This window comes from Poecilia reticulata, chromosome 5 (genome assembly GCF_904066995.2).
Source record: "Poecilia reticulata chromosome 5, P_reticulata-male-v2, whole genome shotgun sequence".
In the NCBI taxonomy this organism is placed as follows: domain Eukaryota; kingdom Metazoa; phylum Chordata; class Actinopteri; order Cyprinodontiformes; family Poeciliidae; genus Poecilia; species Poecilia reticulata.
In genome coordinates this window covers 30020000-30028008 of record NC_088834.1, presented here as the reverse complement: position 1 = coordinate 30028008, position 8009 = coordinate 30020000, and positions in this window count along the sequence as shown.

Here is an 8009-nt window from a genome sequence, read left to right as displayed (position 1 = left end):
AAACTAATACAAAATGAAAAACTAATATCCCTAAATTCTTTTATTTATATATATATATATATATATATATAATCAGAAAGTTGCAACTAGATCTGATATGTATTTTCAAAATAAAAGACCAATTAGAATAGTACATTGTATCTTTTCCCCCTAAGTTGCAGTGCCCATTGCTGAGAAACTCTCTGTTTCCAGAGGGACACCTCTATAACAGAACCAGAAATTGGCAACTAGATCTGATGTATAATTTCAAAATAAAAGACTTTCAAAAAAATACTTTATATCTTTTTCCCTCTAAGTTGCCATGTCCATTGCTGAGAAACTCTCTGTTTCCAAAGAGTGCTACCACTTCTGGGTGACAGAGGGACACCTCTAGAACAGAACCAGAAATTGGCAACTAGATCTGATGTATAATTTCAAAATAAAAGACTTTCAAAAAAATACTTTATATCTTTTTCCCTCTAAGTTGCCATGTCCATTGCTGAGAAACTCTCTGTTTCCAAAGAGTGCTACCACTTCTGGGTGACAGAGGGACACCTCTAGAACAGTACCAGAAAGTGGCAACTAGATCTGATGTATAATTTCAAAATAAAAGACTTTCAAAAAAATACTTTATATCTTTTTCCCTCTAAGTTGCCATGTCCATTGCTGAGAAACTCTCTGTTTCCAATGACTGCTATCACTTCTGGGTGACAGAGGGACACTTCTACAACAGAACCAGAAATTGGCAACTAGATCTGATGTATAATTTCAACATAAAAGCCTATCAAAAAGTCCTTTGTATGTGTTCCCCCTAAGTTGCCGTGCTCATTGCTGAGAAACTCTCTGTTTCCAATGACTGCTACCACTTCTGGGTGACAGAGGGACACCTCTAGAGCAGAACCAAAAGTGGCAACTAGATCTGATGTATAATTTCAAAATAAAAGCATTTCAAAAAAGTACTTTATATCTTTTTCCCTCTAAGTTGCCATGCTCATTGCTGAGAAACTCTCTGTTTCCAGTGACTTCTCTCACTTATGGGTGACAGAGGAAGACCTCTAGAACACAACCAGTAAACGTCAACCAGATGTGATGTATAATTTCAACAATAAAAACCTGATGAAAAATTAGTTTTACATTTTCCCCACTAATTTGCCATGCTCATTGCTGAAAAACTTTGTTTCCAGTGACTTCTCTCACTTCTGGATGACAGACGGAGACCACTAAAAGACAACCAGAAAATATCATACACGTATGATATATAATTTCAAAATAAAAGCCTTTTAAAATAAGATGTTTTTACTTCTATATTCAAAAATAAGTAGAAAATTTAGTTGAGAGCTGCCTCGCTCGTCATTTTGGGTTTAACTCAATCATCTTATTTATATACAAAATTTTCTGTGTTATTTCCATCTCTATCTATCTATGTATCTATCCATCTTTCTATCGCTAGATATAAATACAACTTATATACAAACCGGATTCCAAAAAAGTTGGGACACTAAACAAATTGTGAATAAAAACTGAATGCAATGACGTGGAGGTGCCAACATCGAATATTTTATTCACAATAGAACACAAATCACAGATCAAAAGTTTAAACTGAGAGAATGTATCATTTTAAAGAAAAAATATGTTGATTCAAAATTTCACAGTGTCTCCAAATTCCAAAAAAGTTGGGACAAGGCCATTTTTACCACTGTGTGGCATCTCCCCTTCTTCTTACAACACTCAACAGACGTCTGGAGACAGAGGAGACCAGTTTCTCAAGTTTAGAAATAGGAATGCTCTCCCATTCATGTCTAATACTGGCCTCTAACTGTTCCATCGTCTTGGGCCTTCTTTGTCGCACCTTCCTCTTTATGATGCGGCAAATGTTCTCTATAGGTGAAATATCTGGACTGCAGGCTGGCCATTTCAGTACCCAGATCCTTCTCCTACGTAGCCATGATGTTGTGATTGCTGCAGAATGTGGTCTGGCATTATCTTGTTGAAAAATGCAGGGTCTCCCCTGAAAGAGAAGACGTCTAGATGGGAGCATATGTTGTTCTAGAACCTGAACATAGTTCTCTGCATTAATGGAGCTTTTCCAGACATGCAAGCTGCCCAGGCCACAAGCACTCTTGCAAGTGATGCAGGCTTCTGAACGGAGCGTTGATAACAACTTGGGTTATCCTTATTCTCTCTGGTCCGGATGACATGGTGTCCCAGTGTCCATAAAGAACTTCAAATCGTGACTCATCTGACCACAGAACAGTCTTCCATTTTGCCTCACTCCATTTTAAATGACTCCTGGCCCAGTGCAAAAGGCTGAGCTTGCGGAGCTTGTTTAGAAATGGCTTCCTCTTTGACCTGTAGAGTTTCAGCTGGCAGCGGCGGATGGCACGGTGGATTGTGTTCACTGACGATACTTTCTGGAAGTATTCCTGAGCTCATGCTGTTATTTCCTTGACACTGGCATTCCTGTTTGAGGTGCAATGATGTTTATGGGCCCGGAGATCACGAGCATCCAGTAGAGTTTTACGGCCTTGACCTTCACGCACAGCGATTGTTCCAGATTCTCTGAATCTTTTGATGATGTTATGCACAGTTGATGATGATAACTTAAAAGTCTTTGCTATTTTACGCTGGGTAACACCATTCTGGTATTGCTGCACTATCTTTCTGCGCAACAATGGTGGAATTGGTGATCCTCTTACCATCTTGGCTTCAGAGAGACACTGACAACCTAAGAAGCTCTTTTTATACCAATCATGTTGTCAATTGACCTAATTAGTGCTAATTGGTCTTCCAGCTGTTTGTTATATGTCCAATTTCCTTTTTCCAGCCACTTATTGCTACTTGTCCAACCTGGCCACACCGTTCTTACAAAACAATTATCTCATCTTTAGATCTTTTATGTTATGTTATTCCCTCATCAAAAACATGTTATTTTGATTCCTTCATGCATGTTTGAGAAGTCGTTGAATCTCCATGGCAACCGTTCAGCAGCATGTGAAAAATGCCTGGTGGACCTGGCTCCGCCTTCAAGGACGAAGCTCCTCCTCTAAGCTGCAAGTTCAAAGCTAATGAACTTCTGCCTCTGATAATTAGCAAACACCTTGAACTGAGCATTTGCTGAGCTCGTTATAGGAGCTACGCCTCAGAGCAACGCTGGTAAAAACGTTGTTAAAGGGTTCATAGAGGAACCATGTTGTGATGACTCTCTGAAGGCGGCGTTTCAGAAAGAGCAGAAGTTCTAAAAGAGACAGAGGCCCAATTTAATTAAATGATGAATTTACATTTCTTTTAACTCACTCTCTCTTTATATAGTTTTTTCTGTAACAACTGAAGGTAACATATAGTTATTTGAAAATGGCACTATGTGCCTGCAAACACATGATTCTGCGCCTTTAGTACATTCTAACAGATTTTTGATTTGGGTTTGCTTCTTTACTCCCCCCCTCTTTTGCCTTCTTACCCCCAGAAAGTCGCAGCTTGCAGGAAAAACGTGTTGATGAATGAAGCTCTCATACAATGTGAGTTGCTGACGGCCTCTGGGACCTGGGGCTGCTGGGGGGGGGAACCAATTCATTTGCAGTGCTAGTGCGATATGTTTGGATCGGTCCCTGACGCCTGTGCATTTTGAAGAGAGAGCCGCAGAGCTGAGCTGGCACTGGGAGCTCAGCCTCAAATCTGAGTGGATCTGCGCTTCCTGGAGCAAAACGCTCAGCAGTGACTTGTGCAGGATTTCCTCATTACCTGTCAGCATGAATCAGACATCTGCTGCTTCACTTTCAGATAAAAGCTTTCTGATAAAGAAAGTGGGTTAATAAGTAGCTTGTTGTTTTGCTTTATAAAAAACAGGCTCTAAAGCAATGCAGTTATTTCAACTGCAGAATTGGTCAAAGATGAATCATTTAATAAAAATTCAGCCAAAAAACACATTTTTGAGTAAAGAATTGGGGAAAACAAAAAGCTGCAACAATCCTAGCCAGTTGTGTAAAAATTCATTTTTATCTTCTGGTGAATCAGATGATCATAATCTTTTTTAAAAAAATGCTTAGAATTTGTGATAAATGTGACTGGTCAAAGTAGAAAGAAGCCAACTTATTGGGGTCTGAGTTATTTACAGATTGTAAAAGTGTAGATTTTAAGCCTTCCAATGATGTCACATTGAAAAATAAAAAAATATGTTGAATATAGCGACATTTAAACCTACAAACTCTGGATTCCAAAAATATCAAAATTTTTCTACCATAGAAAATTTGTTTGTGTTTGGACAATCATCATTTTATTTCTATTTTTAGAAATAAACAAAAAGATGCGATATCTCTTGCAGTATAAAGTGGGTGGAGACAATATCTTCCATGGGATGCTGATATTTGTGGAACATTTTCTCTAGTTTATATCTAATATCAGTATGTTGTGAGCACTTCAGGTCAAAGCCAAAGTTCTTGTTTGAGCCACAAAATCTTAACCTATAAAGCTGATTCTGAAGAGGTACATGATTTCCAGCCTGATGACTGTGGAGTGAAAAATCTTTAAAAGAGGATTTTTCAAAATAAGACTGCTGAAAATCAAAAGTTTCAAGAAACAAATGCTATGAATAACATCTGCAGATGGAGAAACACTTGACAATGTCAGAGTTGGCTCTGATAAAAGTAAAGTTACATCCCAGCTCTTAGTAGCTCTAACTACCGTAACTGCATCAGCTGCAGGTGTCAGAACCATTTCCTGTTAAAATTGCTTCTGAGTACAGAGACTTTCTTGCTATAATCTGCTTTGTTTAACAAGTATGTATCAGACTTCAAATAAAAGTATTTAACCCCTTGATTTTGTTGTTTGATGCTAAAAGTAATTCTATTTGGATATAAGTATGGAATATATGAGCTTCATTTAAGCTTAATAAACTAAATATTAAGCTAACTATAATTTTATGCAAAAGTTATTCTTGTTTCTTTAAGAATCTCAAGGTGGCTTCCTATGATAAAACCAAGTAAAAATTGAATATATAAAAGAAAAATATTCACACCTTCATAAAAGTTTTGGCACCCTGATTAAGTTTGATACTTCTCAGGTTAGGAACATCAGAAAGTAACTGATCAGACATGATTTTAATTTGACATGACACACAAAAGAAAAACTCCCAAAAGACTACTGCTTGTTTTGGAGTCATGTTTGGATAGTTAGTGCAACTATTCCATCAATAGTTTCGAGGGGAGAGCTGCTCTGTGTGCAGGAGGAGGAGCTTTGTCCTTGAAGGCTGAGCTCGGTCCATCAAGGCATTTTTCCACAGCTGAATGGTTGCCATGGTGATTAAAGGATTTCTCAAACATGCATGAAAGAATCAAGGCAGCACTCAAGATATGTTTTTGATGAGGAAATTTAACATGATGTGAAGCTCAAAATATTTTTATTTTTAGTTCAATCTGGTGTCACTTTGTTTTATAAGGAACTGAATTTGTTGTAGATGTGGAGGAAATTATTCTATACAAATTGCATTTTTAGGCGTAAATCCAAATCCACAAAAATGTCTTCACACGAGGAACATGAATGTTTTGAAATGAGCTAGTTAGTCCAAGATTAGAGTAGAAAACATGCCGTTTGCTCCAGAGAGGGCAGCCTATGGACTCTTACATCCAACTCTTTTATTTCTTTTCAACAGATTTATGTATTTTCCAGCTGAACCATACAGACTGAAATCTCCTATTATGTGGAAAACATCTAGAAATGATTTATTCATGATCCTGCTTGAACGTAGGAAAAACCCGTCGTTCTAACCAGGGTTAACTCTGGCACGGCAGATGCATCATCCCTACGCTGAGCAAACATTTTATCTGTTTTCTTTGCTTCCCTCACAGCTCTGCTGTGGAACATTAGAAGAAACTTATATTTTTACTTAATGCAGCTATTTTTTAAACCCCAGTCTAGCACAAGACCTTTGAGGCAATTCTGACGTTCATTTGAGTGTTGTATTATTTATACCTCTGATTTTGATGAAACACTGCTGGAGTGCTTTGTCTGGGGGAAAAGGCTCTCTCGCATCAGAGAGGCTCTTGGAAGTCCACCTTGTACTTGAAGTCATTGACCCTCTCTCTGCTCTATTCATCACTCAACAAATGGTGATACCCAAAGAGAGCCTTCTATTCCCTGCTGAGAATTCCATTAGCAGCACGAACACACAATGCAGCTTTTTTTTTTTCTTTTCCAGAGTCGTTGAAATTGCTATTGTAATGGACTGGGGGGTTGTGACATGATGTGGAAGCTTTGAAGCATATAGGACTGCTTAAGTCTATGCTGTTGTACTTTTGTGCATTTCACCTCTAACACAACTGCTGCTGCCAGAGGTGTCGTCCGAATAACATCTTTTATTTAATTGAGTGACCCTGTGATTTACTGCAAATACCAAAATAGGGGCCTGGTGGCTCACCCCTGTCACGCTCAGGGTTTTCTTTTCTCTAAATACAAATCCAGAGACGTGGTGGAGTGTTCAACATGCTGTTGAACATGATTCAACAGCATGTTAGTCAGGGATGAGCGGCAGGTGAAACAGGTATTTGCCTGTTTCTTTTCACAAGTGAACAAGACAAGCATCATAAGCTGCGTTCCCATTACAAATATTTATAGATATTCTGCTAATGTTGAAAAAACATAATTTTGCAATTGTGATGTTTTCATTAAATAAGAAATTAATCAAAATCCCATGTAAATAAGCTGTTCTGTCATAATGTGTGTGAAGGATTTATTGAGGTAAAAATGCTGGAATTAAATACCCAGATAGCACACGACGTTAAATCAACGTTGAAAAATAGTTAGAATCGTTGATTTTTGGTTGAAGTCGACAAATGATGGTGGATCAACCATCAAACCACCATCCAATCAAACCGTTGAAACTGTGTCATTGAATCAATGTTGTTTTGTGGTTGAAATCTGATGACTGAAATGCTGATTAATGGTTGATTTTTGGTTGAAGTCGACAAATGACGGTGGATCAACTACAAAAACACACTCTAAAAAGAAACTAGTTGAACCAACTTAATTGAATTGCTTCTGTAGGTAACAAGCAATTTAAATAAGTTTATCCAACTGAATTTATTAAATTTATCCAAATTAAGTTATTAAGTTTAACCAATTCAATATATTATAATCATCCAACTCAATTTGTGCCTCACAAGAGGGAGCTGGAATTGAACCATCAACCTTCCGACCACAGGACAATTGCTCTACCCTCAGAGCCACGGTGGCTTACCTGGGAATCTGTCCATGGTTAGCTTGAGTCATTGTGTCATACGAGGGATACAAACATGGTATCGAACTTAATTATTTCAAGTAAAGTCAAAGTGAATCCAGTGTGTTTCAGCACTGGTCCTCCAAGCCCTGCAAGTTTTAGGCATTTCCCTGATTCGGCACATATGATTTTAATTGATGTCGGATTAACGGGGTTTTGCTGAAATGAAAACACGCAGGTCAGTTTGCCTTGAGGACAAGGTTTGGGGAAGAACTCGTGATCTAAATGTTCAATCAATGTAAGCTGTTTTTCACACCCCTTTCCCCCCACCACCCACCCATCACCTGGGCCCATCTACCCCTCAATCTCCTCCCCCTTTCCACTCTCTGGCTGCTCCAGGTAGGCTTTAAATTGTTGCGATGGTAATCACTTGTTTTTCTTTTTTTTTATGATCTGCTTAGGGATGTGTTTAGATGTGTCTCTGTTCCAGAACAACTGAGTTAGATGATTGCATGACAGTCTGCAGCCATCAAGAAGTGCAGAAGGTTGTTAATCATCCACAGATTAAATCCAGGTGAGACAGAAAGGAAACACTTAGAACATGTAAGGCAGGTGAAACACTGAACTAAACCTGCTAATGACTGATTCAGTCTGTTGATTCTTGTATTGGTAACTGGTTAAACTGAACTGGTCTATTATTACTGGTGTGGGATCTTTATCAGCACGTGGACATTTTGTAATGAATTTAATAAACTTATTTGGAAATATTTGTAGTTGATTGAAGATTAAACCAGCTATTTGATGGAAGTTTATTCTGTATAAA